Genomic DNA, 15118 nt, shown 5'->3' with positions numbered 1-15118 from the left:
TTCATCTTCTTCGTCTTTAGCATTTTCCTTATTCATTTTTTTTTAATTTCTGCTGAACAAAGTTTGTAGGCTATTGTTTAATTGTCTGTAGTGTGGTACTGGAACTAGATGTTTCTATATTCCACAAATCTTTTTTAGGAGAAACATAAAGCAATCTTGATTAAGAGTCTTACAGATTTCTGTTCCAGAGTCAGTAATATTCAGAAGTCGTCATTTCTTATGTGCATTATTGTGTGTCTATAGGTATGCCAATGGAGGAATGATATCTTACTGCAAGCTGCTATCATGGTGCTGATGATCTCAGTTAAGGTACATTTAAGTGCTGCAATTCGCAGTTTAAGACTGAGACACAGTTGAGTTACATTAGATGCCATGTCGTGCAATTTTTGAATTTCCACTTGACCTAATGCTGGCTGTCTTTTAGCATGTTTTACATAAAAAGAATGTTTTGGATTACAATGATGGATTATTCTTCTGGCTATGTATAATATATATTGACAGTGGAGTTGAATTCTTCCTTGATTTTTCAGAGATTTTATGAGCATGGAGGTGAGATGCAAGTCGCACAAGATGCTCCTTTAAAGCCATCTATGGATATCTTTGCTGTAGGGTGAGTGTTAACAGTATTAGCGTCTGTGTCTTAGCGCTATATATTGTATTTAAATTATGATGTGGAAAGATATCTTGATATCCAAAATGTAGAAGTGCATTATGCAATTTTTTTCTTCATCTTCTTCGTCTTTAGCATTTTCCTTACTCATTTTTTTTTAATTTCTGCTGAACAAAGTTTGTAGGCTATTGTTTGATTGGCTGTAGTATGGTAGTAGAACTAGATGTTTCTATATTCAACAAATCTTTTTTAGGAGAAACATAAAGCAATCTTGATTAAGAGTCTTACATAATTCTGTTCCAGAGTTTGTAATATTCCGAAGCCGTCATTTCTTATGTGCATTATTGTGTGTTTGTAGGTATGCCAACGGAGGAATGATATCTTACTGCAAGCTGCTATTATGATGCTGATGATCTCAGTTAAGGTACAGTTAAGCGTTGCAATTCGCAGTTTAAGACACAGACACAATTGAGTTACATTAGAGATGCCATGTCGTGCAGTTTTTTAATTTCCACTTGACTTAATGTTGGCTGTAATTTAGCATGTTTTACATAAAAAGAATGTTTTGGATTACAGCGATGGATTATTCTTCTGGCTACGTATAATATATATTGAAAGTGTAGTTGAATTCTTCCTTGATTTTTCAGAGATCTTTTTAGCATGAAGGTGAGATGCAAACAGGATACTAAATTGATTTTGTATTTGCTATTTTTCTTAATCTGAGCATGATTTTCATTACCTCAAACGGGATACTAAATTGATGAATTTCCTGGATTTTTTGATTGTTGATTTATTATTTATGCCAAGAGTGGATTGTGACTTGATTTCTGGATTATGCAGCTCATGTTCTCTTTCAAAAATGGCAAATGAAGCTTAGTGGAGCAGTGGAATGACTCAAGTGGTGGTACACCAGTAGCAAGAACATGATTGGAGAGATTGAGAACCGCTCAAGCTATCTTTTAGCTGTAAGTGTAACAGTATCTTATCGTTTCATTGAGTTTTTCTCTTTTGTTTTGCAAATATGATTACCTTCTTTGACAATATGCACATTAATACACAAATAAAATATGATGTAAAAAAACAAAAAGAGTTCATACATTTCTTGATCAAAGAGGTGGAATCAGCAAGCTTTTCACAGATATCAGATGTGGAGACATTTGTTTAATGGCTAGATGGGGAACTATCATCCTTGGTTGATGAAAGGACGGTGTTGAAGCACTTCCCACAATGGCCAGAACGAAAAGCAGATGCTTTTTAAGAGAAGCTGCTTTCAGTTACAGAGACTTGAAGAACCTTGAAACTGAGGTTTCATCATTTGAGGACAACCACAAAGAGTCTTTGGCTCAGGCAACAGGAAGGATGCAAGCATTACAGGACAGGCGAGCATGTATAAGCTGAATTACTGTAACTTAGTGATGAAATTTGATAGTATAAATTAATATTATTGCATGAATAAATATGGAACTTGCATGTTGGAGCAAAGTGTTAACAACACAGAAAGAATGAGAGAAAGCAGCAGTAAAAGATACAGGGATTTTCAGATCCCATGGGAATGGATGTTTGATACAGGACTCATTGGCCAGGTAGGTAACACATAGCTTACAAACTAAATTTACTATAAAGCAATTCATCAAAATTTCAACTGATAAAAATGTCTTACCAATAATGTGAAACTTTTTATAGCTACTCAAATTAGTAAGAAATGTTGACTTTAAGCAGATGAAACTAAATTCACTGAGGCTTGCGAAGGAACACATGAAAAGAATAAGCGAGGAGCTGAAGTCCATTAACGAATGTTCGCAAGAACAAAGTCTGATGCTCCAAGGAGTTAGATTTGCCTATAAAATACACCAGGTAAACTCAAACTCAAACACAAACTCCCTACATTGTTAAATCCTTTCGTTTTCATCATCTCTTTTACCAACAATCAGAACGTTCAGTTTGCATGTGGGTTTGACACAGAGACCATAAATGCATTTGAAGAGCTAAAGAAAGTTGGTATGCGTGGTCATCATAATAATTATGTATTGCCGTTGTTCATCAAGTGTTTGAACTTTCTAATGCTCCTTTCATTTAGTTTTTGGGGATTTCGAAAAGCCAATCTGAGAATATGTTTTACTTTGTTACATTTCAAATATGTTTTACGTTGCGCAAGTATGTTTTACTTTGTTATATTTCAAATATTTTTAGGTCAAAAATTTATATTTACACACTTCATTTTATGATAAATAGTATAATTTAATATAATTTTCTAATTAATATTTTAAAAACTTTTCCTTTTATAAAAAATTAACAATTTGGTCTCTCTTACAGAAAATAAGGGAGTTATATTTGAAGGTTTTTTTTTCATAATATCATTCAAAACTATACATAGTATTAATATAAGCATTCTTTAATGTGAATGTTATAAATCTCAAGACATTTCTACTTAATAATAATCAGATATATTATATATTAGTTGTAAAATCTAAAAGTATTTGAAATATAACAAAGAAAACATACTCGCCCAACTTATCCTTATTTACATAAATACTATCACATTAAATTCAATAACAATTCATAAAAAAACAATAAATTATCGGACAAACTTATTTATTAATTATATTTTATCACACCAAAAAGAACAATAATTAAATAAAATTTTATAAACATACCCGCACAACATATGGGGTGCACTGTTTACATGATATATTTCACAGGTCAATAATCTGTCAGTAAATATTTCATGTAGAATATTCATTTTTATCAAACTTATGAATTATGTGCATACACAACAGTTATGTGTGCACACTGATTACCAATCCTTTTATTTAACTTGTTTTATATGTTATGTGTGTGTACATCAGTTCTTAGTGCACACTGTTTGCCAAATTTGTGTTTTGACTTGTTTCATTTCAAGTGTGTGTACACAACTGTCCGTGCTTACATTCTTGCTTAAGATATATTGCAACCCAACACGAGTTGCATGTCTGATAAAGTGAAAAATATATTATTTATCTTTGTCTCTTGATATTTAGGACTTTTTACATTTGTCATAATATCCTTAAGTGGTCATAGGGAATAAAGTTATCTTTCCTGATTTTTTTTGTGGTCCAAACCAAAAGAAAGAATACTTTTCTTATTTGAACAAACATGGGTCAGCCATTTGTTGGCTGATGTGGTACTATATTGTTGAGCAAGAAATCTTAATTATATAATACTCTTTCTTGCTTAAATGAATTTAACATTTTGACAATTTGTTTCATTGTACTATGAATTTCTTAAAGTATTCTATCTCTTAAAGTTGAAAGTTTTTTTTTTTTTTTTTGGTGCCAAAACCTTACCATATCAAAGATAGACTTGATGACTTTTGGAACGTGGTTCTTTTGCTGATGCTGATGCGTGGCGTTGGTGCTTGAAACTTGGTGATTTACAAGCTGTTCTTGGGTGTGTTCCCGGTGAAAAGAAGCTTCAAGGAGTTGTTACACGTAAAAGATTTAGAGTGTGGTGCTAATTGTAAAGTTGAACATGTAGTTTTTTTTACTGTAACTTAGATCAGTTTTGAACTATATTTGATAATGTGTTTTGACTCAGTGAATTGCTTCGATCTGGACAAGGTCCTATGGATGTAGGCTGAATGTAGATTTAGTCGAACCATGTATATGTATATAATTGTGTTCTTTACTTCTGCACTTACGTTTGTTGTGGTCAAAAACTGAAAATCTTTTAATCAACTCGGTAATATTCTGTTAAAAGTTAAAATGGGTACTTAAACACCGAACTGTGTTAACCAATCCCCTACATCTTCCATGTTGCATACACTAGCCAGAGTCACGGTCAGAGTTCTTACTCTACTGATGACTTGCCCAAGGCTGTTGTTATGACTCTGAATCAGGGTTCAGCCGTCAAGAGCATGGATTTCCATCCGATGCAACAAATTCTACTTCTTGGTAAGACCCAAGTGACTTAAAGAACAATATTGAATCTCTTATTAATATTATTATATTGAAAATCAGTTCGTTGTTGAGGTTTCTGTTTTGAGCTGATTATTCATAATGTTTGATTTTGTGTTTTGCAGGAAAGTGTGGAGGGTACAACAGATGGAGAGGGTGAAGTGGAAAGTGAGATTCCATCAATTGTTGCCAGCATGTGATGTCGGCAATTATTAGAGCGGCAGTCGACAGTCTCAGCAACAGCGACAGAAGGAAGATTGACATGAGTAGTCGAAAGAAGATTCCGGTGGATAAATAAACCGGTACCTGAGATCCCATTTCCGGTGGCGGAGATTCTGGCCATGGCGGGACCCTTCCCGGAGAAAATGGCAGCTTTCATTCTCTCAGTTTTGGAGACTCCTTTGCAGATACACCATGACTCTGTTAACACTCCCATCTTGGAAGCTAATGCAGGAGTTGTGGAGTTAAATAGGTTCTACTATAATCTTTTAGCAGATTTAGTGTTAAGAGAGCTGGATTTAGAGTGGAAGTGTGAAGCATTTGAGTTCATGTATCTGGTTAATTGAGTAAGAAAAGGAAAACGACAGATAGAAAGAGGACTAAATGACGAGATGGTCTTGAAATAAATAAAGGTCATGTCTCTCTGTTTTTTGAGTTGGAATTTGGGGGCTCGAGAAAATTAGAAAACGATTTTGTTATTGTAACTTTATTCTTTTAGTAATATTCCTTTTACTAAATTTATCGGATATAATTTTAACCTGTGATTTCACGTTTTGTTTGGGAAATATGGATTGAATTTATAAACTGTATACTACTTCCAAAAACATTACCTTACTTTTGGAATAACAATTAGTTTAAGAAATTTTAATGTAATGTTTAAAAAAATTATAACTATTGGAGATGTAGCAGGAAGCATTAAGCAATGATGATGTTACCTTTATATAGAGAAACGTGGTAACATCCATATAACATTTCATCAAATAAGCATAAATGAGAAATGACCATTGTTTTTTGTTAATTAAAGTGTAAAACTGTTTTACAAGTTTATGAAATGGGAATTTATTGTAAATTTGATGAGGATGATGGAATGGTTATTATGGTGCGTGATTTTTTTAGAACTTTTCCTTTTATAAAAATTTAACATTTTAGACTCTCTTATGGAAAATAAAAGAGTTACCTTCCAAAGTTTTTTTTCTTCATAATATCATTCAAAACTATATATAGTATTAATATATTCATTCTTTGTGAATGCTATAAATCTCAAGATATTCCTACTTAATAATATCCATATATAAATTATATATTAGTTGTAAAATCTAAAAACATTTGGAATATAACAAAGTAAAATATATTTATTTTTCCTACAATTTTAATCATTTTTTAATGCATATATAGTATTCTCTTAATAATAAAAATACTTAGTTATAATTAAACCTATGAACGCCTAAATGAAAAAGTTTTGTTTAAGTCCCACGACCGCCGCGGTCACCTTGAATTTCATAAAAAATATTAAGGATTGCTATATAATATACTCTAAATTAAATCTTTTTGTGTATAACAAAGGAATGTGATTTAATTTGTAAGGGTAGTAGATTGTAACATTAGATGTGTATGTTGGCCCCGTTTTTGCTTGCTAGGGTCGATATGAGTCTTTGCAACTTTTTATTTAAATGTGCATGTGCAAAACATCATTTTGAGACTTTCTTTTGAAAGTTATCTAGATTTTTAGTGTGTGGATTAAAAATGTTTTAACTGTTTTTTCTATTCAACTCAAACTCAAATTTTTAAGTTTAGAACTTCACTCCGCATTCTTACTTTCCCTCTCTATACTACTCAATTCATTTTTTTCTTTTAAATATAATAGGTGAATAAAATAATTTCTAAGATTGATATTCACATATTAAACCTTATATTTGTTTCTATTAGACCTCTATTTAATCACTTTCATATTTTAAAGTCAAATTGAATACTAAACCTTATGTTTGTTTCTATTAGACCTCTATTTAATCACTTTCATATTTTAAAGTCAAATTGAATTCTTTCTCTTTGTTTAGGGATAAACCAAATTCATTGTAACGATGATTTGTTAAAAAAACAAATGGAATAGAATTTATGTAAACCAAGTGTAAATAATATTATTAATTTTTGTAGGTAGTTTCATTTATAAATAAAATTTAATTAATGTGTAAGATTTTAATTGGTGTTGATATTTGTAAGTATTAATGACAGATATTAACAAGAATTATATAGTGGCATTGCATTGTCATTCCAAAGGTCTAAATACAAAGATATAAAGATTCGTGTTAGTCCCTTCACATTCATTAGGAGGTTAGTTACAGAGATGTTGTTTCCTCAGTAAAAGAAGCTTCAACACAAACACCACATTCGTAATCAAACGAAGCAGCGACAATACAACAATACTAAGTAGACGATGAGATACAAATGATGAAAGCAAAATGAAAAAAAACCTAATTAAATAGTAGCCAAATTTGAAATAAAACCGGCTGGACCGTTTATTAAAAAATCAATAAACCAGTTCACAAAAAATTAAAATTTAATATTAAACACTTTTTATTTTTATATATATATAATCTCAAGAGGTTAATTTATAGTAATTTTAGTCACCATATAATAATTGAAAAAAATTGTTAGAATTTTTTAAATTAATCGATTTCATGGGGTTTTTAATAGTTTTATTATATACCTCACTCTGTATTCATTTCCTTATGAGATGATTCTGTATGTGTAATATTAAATGTAAACAAATCTTATATCATTACTTTCAAGTGCCATCAAATTTTGTTCATGATTGACATTACTTGAATTTACATCCCTTGTACTTTTTTCTAGAGACACATATTGCTTCATTTTCACAATGTAGTTAGTATACAATGAAGGTACCTACACTACCAAGTGAATGCAAGATCCCTTGCTACTAACCATCACTAGCTAACCTAATCGTAAAAGAGCAAATAAGATCTAACATGATCTTCCAAATTCAAGTCCTCTTAATGGTAAAAGAGTAAGAGAATGATCTACACGATTTCCTAAATAACATGATTTAACATGGTCTCTCGAGTTCGAACCCCTACAGGGGTGGCCACTCGAGCTCTTACTCGACCGGTAGTTCCACAATCCTAAAGGATTACTTGAGGTAAGCGTAAACTATAGATCTTTAATTAGATAAGCCTGATCCTCTGCTAATTTTACATATTGTATATGGCTATATGCACGAAAATACATAACTCTAGAAGACATACAACTACCCCATCAATTAATGAAGCTTCGTAGTATGGGGGGGAGCTCTCTTTTTACTTTCTTTTGTTTTTTGTCTTCTTTATGAGAATTTGTGACAAGAATGGACCTAATTTGGAGAAAAACAGAGGACGAAACTTGAAGAGAAGAAAGTACACTTTTTATTGAATTATCATTACAGTAAAAGAGAGACTTTATCTTTATATACAGTATTTTTAGTTGAGAACGAAGAACTGTTCTCTTAAAGAATCTTAAACATAAAACGACATCACTTTTGGCTAATGTTGCTAAAGTCCAAACACTTAGCAACTTTACAATTTCAACCTCTCTAGTTAACATCTCCCCTCAAACTAAACTGGTTCTAACACTTAGCCACTTTTACCCTTTATGGTTAACATCTCCCCTCAAACCAAAAACTGATCCTAATATTTAGAGGGAGGAAGGGTATTGCAGACTGCATGTAATACTTGCAGATGTCTTGTATAGATGGCTTGTATAAGTCTAAATTATACCAGCAATTTGTGAAGCAATAACAGTAGTTGGAGCAACTGCGGCAGCTTGAGAAGACAAACTAAGGAAATACCAAGAGAATAAACTCCACATATTCCATTATATCAATTGAAGAACTAGAGCAGTAGTCTTGAAAGGAAGTAAGACAACAAGTAACCATACCCAGTTCCAACCATACTCATACCAACGCCACTTGTACCAGTTTAAGAAACATAGTAGTAGTCTTTTCTTTAGCCAAAAAAGAAAAAAAAAAAAAAAAAAAGGAAGTAACTAAACAATCAACCATGCAAATTTCCAACCACACTCATACCAAGGCCACTATACTAGTTTAAGAAACATAGTAGTAGTCTTTTCTGTAGCTTGAAAAAGGAGCAAAGCAACAATCAACCATGCATATTTTCCAACCACACTCATGTCAAAGTTATTGGTGCAGTAACCTTAAAAAAAACATAGCTTTAGGAACAAATATCTATTATCCTTCACAGTCAACACACAAAATGGATTAAGATTATGAAGCATTAGAAGCACGCACTATCAGTTTTTGTCGCAATTCAGCAAACTAAGCAACGAAAAGTGGCTTGGTCAGTAGATCTGCAATCTGTAGCTTAGAAGAAACATATTGCAAAATCAATTTTTTGGCTAAAACTTGTTCCCTAATGTAATGAGTGTCAATTTCAATATGTTTTGTTCTTGCATGAAAGACCGAATTAGATGCTAGGGCCCTTGAATTCACCCTTGCATTCACATTGTCACACCAAATAATGGGAGTTGTATGAAATGTAATGCCTAATTCATAAAACATACTCTGCAACTAGGCTACTTCTATGGTAGTTTGGGCAAGAACTATATATTTAGCTTCCGTAGAAGATAAAGCAACCACTTTTTTACTTTTGTGAGCTCCACTAGATTAAGCTTGGACCTAAGTAAACACAATATTCGCTAGTTGACCTTCGGTCATCAGGGTTACTGCCCCAATCCACATTAGCATAACACTCAACATGGAGAGAGCTTGCTGGCTTGAATTGCAGCCCAAAATCAAGAGTTCCTTTGATATATCTTACGACTCTTTTGCAGGCTTGCCATTGGAGGGCTGTAAGAGCTTGTAAAAATTGACTAAGCTTGTTTACGACAAAGCTTATATCAGGTCTTGTGAGTGTCAAATATTAGAGAGCACCTATTGTGCTTCTATAAAATGTAGGATGCTCAAAAGTTTGACTATCTTCAATACATAACCTGGTATCAATAGTCATGGGATTGGCACATGCATGAGCTTCTAACATTTGAGTTTTAACAAGTAAATCAGTGGCATACTTGGTTTGCTTGAAATGAAGACCAGCAGATGATCTAGTAGCTTTAAGACCCAAGAAATACTTCAAAGAACCCAAGGTTTTGAGTGCAAATTCTTCATTAAGATCCTTCATTAGGTGAGAGATGTAAGAAGGATCGAAGCCTGTAATAAGAATATCGTCTACATATACAAGCACATAAGTAATACCAGAAGATTGTTTAAAAATAAAGAGACTAGAGTCCTAAATAGAATACTAGAAACCCTTGAGCTGAAGGGCAGTTCTGAGCTTGCTAAACCAAGCTCTAGGAGCTTGTTTTAAGCCATATAGTGCTTTGTTTAGTTTGCAAACAAAGAAAGGTTGATCCGAAGCTTCAAAGCTAATAGGTTGTCTCATATACACAGTCTCATTAAGCACACCATTGAGGAATGCATTATTCACATCAATTTGTTGAATGTCCCAAGAGTTAGAGACTACTAGAGTAAGGATAATCCAAATAGTGGATGGCTTGATAACTGGACTGAATGTTTCAAAGTAATCAAGTCTAAGAGTTTGTTGAAAGCCTTTTGCCACTAACCTGGCTTTGTACTTCTGTAGGGAACCATCAACATTAAATTTGGTTCTAAAAACCTATTTGTTTCTAACAATATTCATATCTGGAGCTAATGGAATAACAGTACAAGTGTTATTTCAAACAAGAGTTTCAAACTCCACTTGCATGGCTACCTTCCAAGCAGGATTAGAAAGAGCTTCAGCCACATATAAAGGTTCAAACTCAACAATAGGCTGATTTGTAGTGAGATAGGTTGTATGTGGTAGAGCTTTAGAACTGTCTTGAGCTACAACATGAGCTAAATCTGACAAATCAGCCACTGTTTTTGCTCTTGTAAGTATGGGATGGACATTTTGAGCAAAGGAATACAATGACTTTGAACTAGCAGTGGGCAATGTATCTGAGCTAGTAGGAAACTGTAATGAAGATAGATCAACCTCAAGTTGGCAAGTGGGAAGAGCAAATCCAGGTGGAAGAATGAGTAAAGAAGAAATTGACTGAGGGGTGGAGTTACTGGTGGAGATGTCTTGTGAATAAGGCAATGGACATGCTAAATTGGTAATTTCATAAGCTAAGTCTGAAGCAGTAGAATGGTGAGCTAATTTATGGTTAGAAGAGGGTGATCTAGGTGCTAAGTTTGAAGCGTGTGTATGTGATTGACGGGCTAAATCTAAACAGTGTGTAGGTGTTTGAGAGGCTAAGTTTGAATCAGAAGCAAGTGATTTGGCTGCCAAGTCTGAAGGGCAAGGAGGTGTTGTGGGACTTGCAGAAAAGTGAATACTAAGTGTTGAATCATTAAGTACATTTTTACCTGAAGATCTTGTTACTACATAGGGCCAGGAGTAGCCAGAATAGAGGATATATGAGGAAGAATGAGACAAGGGAAAGAAGATGTAGTGGGACCATTATCATCAAAAAACTTATTGGTGGAACACCTGACATTGGATTGAAGAAACTGATTTTGAAAGAAAGGAAATTCAGTTTCATGAAACTTCACACTAGGGGTAATGAAAATTTTACCATCATTCCTCAAACACTTGTACCCCTTATGGACTAAGCTGTATCCTATAAACATACACTTAGAGGAGTGAAAACTGAACTTATAGGTACTAAAATTTCCAAGTAAGGGAAATAAGAAAAACCAAACACTTTAAGACTCTCATAAGAGGGCTATTTTTGAAACAATTTGTAATAAGGAGTGTCATTTTTTAAAACTTCAGTAGGCATCCTATTTATTAAAAAAACTGCAGTCTCAAAGGCACACCACCAATAATTCAAGGGCATATATGCATGAGCAAGCAAGGTGAGTCCGATTTCTACGATGTGCCTATGTTTCCTTTCACTACGACCATTTTGTTGGTGAACATAGGCACAAGAATGCCTAAACTGAATTCCTGTTTCAGTTAGATAAGGTAGGAGAGCTTTGTACTCTCCGCCTTGATCGGATTGAAGACACTTCAATTTGGTACCAAGTTGCGTTTCAGCAAGATGATGAAATTTAATAAAACTAGACTTGACTTCAACTTTTGTTTTCAAAGGACAAACCCAAGTGAATCTGCTATAATCATCTAAAAATTAAAGATAATACCTAAAACCTTCTACAGAAGTCACAAGGGCAGGACCCAAACATCCATATGAATTAATTCTAAAGGTTCAAGTGCATGAGATTGAGAGAGAGGGAAGCTATTCTGATACATTTTTCCTAATTGACACACATCGCAAAAAGAAATTTCAGAATGTGAAAGTTGTGAAAAGTGTGATGATGAGGGGGGTTTGTTAAGGCATGACAAATTTTTTTGAAGTGTGGAGTAGTTAGGATGACCTAACCTCTTGTGCCAGACCATGTAAGAGTTGGTATGTTTTTTAATAGCAAAGCAACTTACTATGGACATATTAGAGTGATTAATAATGTCAGAGTGGCACAAGGAATGATCAAAAGCAAGTATAGGAACTTTGGGCATACTAGGATGCATAAAATCAGTAGAAATAGTTGCATAAGAAGGAGAATTATTTACATCAGTAGAGCACACATAAGTAACACAATAAGGTACATCAATAGGCACACCAACAGGCATGCAATCAATAGGAATGAAGCAAGATGGTTTTTAGTATCAACACTAGTAGTATTGTTAGAACAAGTGTCATTGAACATAGCAGATTTATGCATGGTGGTAATACACTTATCATACGTAGAAGACAAACTGGAAACATCACAAGAAGATAGACAACTGGTCTTATTATTATTAAGCAAGGAAATACAAGACGAATTACATGGTAAAACATCTTTATTAGGACTATTATGTTGACTAGTACTTTTAGGCATTAAAGACTCTTTACACGGTGATATAGAGTCTGAATTGTGGTCAAACTTTACATGATAAATGAACATAAGAGGTGAGCTAAGTTGTGAGTTCTTTGAAGAATGAAAAAATTGTGCAAGAGCAAAATAGTTGTCTGGTGAGCAAGAGGCAGTGAACTGATTGGAGTAAGAAGGCAAAGAAGGAATGGATTGTATATCCAGCTGATATAAGCCTCCTTTAAGGTCCCTTTGAAGTAACATTGCTCGGGTGGATTTGTCCTTAACAATACAACAATTAGCATCAAATTCTACAATAACATTGTTATATTTTGTGAACCTAGAAATGCTAAGAAGGTTTTTAGTGATTTTAGGTACACAAAGTATATTCCTAAGAAGTAGGCATTTAGAATGAAATATGCTAGGAAAAGAAGAATATCCAGTATGAGAAATAAGAATATGCTCACCACTACTAACTTGAAGTTGTCTATCACCACCATAGTTCTTGCTGCTGCTCTAATGATTAAGATCTGAAGTCACGTGATCAGTAGCCCCAGAGTCCATGTACCATGTGGGGTCAGTTGGAGTAAAAGCTATAGCAACATTAGAGGAAACAGGCTGCTGGCTGTGATAAGCTCCAAGATATCTGTCGGCAGAACTAATATCAGATGTAATTCCAAGAACTGGTCCAGTAGAGACATAATTGGCTGAAGATTGTTGACTGGGATCTCCAAAGGCAGGAGATTGATTAAGAGTATTAGAGGATAAATCACCAGATGAACCAGTATGTTGATAAGAAGGTGTTCCAGAGCCACTGTGTGATTGTAAACCACTAGGAAATCCCTGATGAGAAGTAAGATAACTGGTGTTATGAGGTTATGAAGAAGGATTAGTATTTTGTGACTTTTGATAATTCTAAGGTGAAGCGACAGGCTACTATAAAATACCATTGTTGCCATTGTAAGCTGAATTGAATCGATGGTAACATTAGATGGCTAACTGGCCAGCTTTGTTGCATACCTGACAAATTAACTTGTTCCTTCCACTTCCACGACCTCTACCTCTGCCATAAATGATAAGACTAGGATTCTATTATTGTAACTACTAGTATTGTAGGGGACAAAAGGTTAAGTTAGAGGAGTTGTGTGAGCTGAAGAAGAAATGTAGGTTGGAGTTGTGTGAACTGGTGGTGTGATGTAGGTTTGTGAACTATGATGAGGATTACCAAGTGGAGTTAGTGAAGGTATTGTGTTGGAAAAAAATAAATCTGCCATTTTGACACTATTACAATTGTGATGGGACTGATCATTTATACTAGAACTATTAGGATTACCAGAATGATTGGTGAAAGCTACATTGGTTGAGCTATTGTAAAGGTCGACTGAATTGAATTTTTCAAGTCGTAGCTCATACTTTTGCAAAAGGAATTGTGCCTCCTGAAGTGTAGCAGTGTCAACTTTGGACTCCAATCTAGAGGCAAGTGTCATGACAATCGGATCATATTCCGATCCTAGTCCATCTAACACGTATTGGAGCAAATCCTCATCAGATACAATCAGACTACTGGCAGCCAAATGCTCAAATTACCCTTTTAAGTGACTTGGAGAAGGTTTTTAAGATGAAGTGCTTTTACCTTGGAGTCAGTTATGAATTCTTTCTCTAGAGCGAACCAAATTTTAGTGAAGGAGCAACATTTTGACACAACAGAGAACATGCTCTCAGAAATGGATGCAACCAACCAACTCACCAGAAATTTGTCAGTGTGTTTCCATAGGACGTAGGCTGGATTTAATCGTTCACTAATAGGTGAGATTTTGTCCTTAAGTTCACCTCTAATTTTGCTTAATTCATCTTCAAGATTTGCTTCTTTAATCAAAATAGGTGGAGGACAAGCAAGTCTAGCTAAAAGATGATCCTCTAACTCGTGAGAGCCGATAGTTGATAAGACTTGGGAACTCCAGAATCGAAAATTGTTCCTCGTTAATTTAGGGTTAATAACCTACAAGCTTGAAGCTAAAGCAGAGGTGGTGTGATTAGTTGGATCTTTCAGCATTTCTTTAGTGCTGTTAAGCAACAGTGAAAATGAAGAATTTTTAGCCATTGACGTGAGTCAAATGAGCTCTGATACCATGAGAATTTGTGACAAGAATGGACCTAATTTGGGAGAAAAACAGAGGATGAAACTTAAAGAGAAGAAAGTACACTTTTTATTGAATTATCGTTACAGTAAAAAAGAGACTTTCTCTTTATATACAGTGTTTTTAGTGGTTAACGAAGAAATGTTCTCTTAAAGAATCTTAAACATAAAACGGCGTCACTTTTGGCTAATGTTACTGAAGTCCAAACACTTAGCAACTTTACAATTTCTACCTCTCTGGTTAACACTTTATTGTTACGCTGCAATTTCAAGTTTTATTTTAAGTGTCCGAAAATGGTCAGAAACAAGCTTTATTTCACGAGCATACTAAATACTAAAGGCTCAGTACATCACCAATGATTTTTATTCATTCAAATTAATTACAGATGATAATATAAACAAGTTCTAATGTAATTGAAAACTTTATGTAATCTTATCAGGATTTAAGGCAATAACTTTTAAACAACATAGTAAAGGACTTATTGGTGGTGCTGTAACCTCTATCTATTATAAGATTTAGTCAACTCACATACTTAGCT

The 15118-nt window shown here is 33.9% G+C and overlaps 1 long non-coding RNA gene across 1 annotated transcript; it reads left to right on the top strand.

Moving 5' to 3' along the window:
• Positions 1 to 248: 248 nt before the first annotated feature.
• LOC116121071 lies at positions 249 to 1013 on the top strand. The gene is made up of 3 exons (XR_004126653.1): positions 249 to 309; positions 531 to 610; positions 969 to 1013. It is a non-coding gene; the product is annotated as an uncharacterized LOC116121071 (long non-coding RNA).
• Positions 1014 to 15118: the final 14105 nt, after the last annotated feature.

The sequence above is a fragment of the Pistacia vera genome, unplaced genomic scaffold (genome assembly GCF_008641045.1).
Source record: "Pistacia vera cultivar Batoury unplaced genomic scaffold, PisVer_v2 Contig96, whole genome shotgun sequence".
NCBI classification, from domain to species: domain Eukaryota; kingdom Viridiplantae; phylum Streptophyta; class Magnoliopsida; order Sapindales; family Anacardiaceae; genus Pistacia; species Pistacia vera.
Note: the sequence above shows the minus strand (reverse complement) of the source record. Positions and strands in the feature narration are given on the sequence as shown.